Source organism: Penaeus monodon, chromosome 32 (genome assembly GCF_015228065.2).
Source record: "Penaeus monodon isolate SGIC_2016 chromosome 32, NSTDA_Pmon_1, whole genome shotgun sequence".
Lineage (NCBI taxonomy): Eukaryota > Metazoa > Arthropoda > Malacostraca > Decapoda > Penaeidae > Penaeus > Penaeus monodon.
This window is the reverse complement of record NC_051417.1, coordinates 33805819-33806086: the sequence shown is the minus strand read 5'-3', so window position 1 is coordinate 33806086 and position 268 is coordinate 33805819.

Genomic DNA, 268 nt, shown 5'->3' with positions numbered 1-268 from the left:
CTTTAAATATATGCACATACAAGTGTGCTGTTCCTTACGGAGTTGTAAGCCTGAGACTGTTTACTTAATTCAAAGATGTTTATATTGTGTAAAACACGTCTATAGTTATTTTTTCTTTTTTTTTATTTATAAAAAATAACCATGGAGTCTTTATCATATTTTAATTATTTATTATCTGTGCTGGTAATTTTTCGTTATTTGAAGTAATAAGAAATGTTTTGTGTTTCTTTTTATTAATGTTTTTTCTTCAAATATTTTGCCGTAAGTT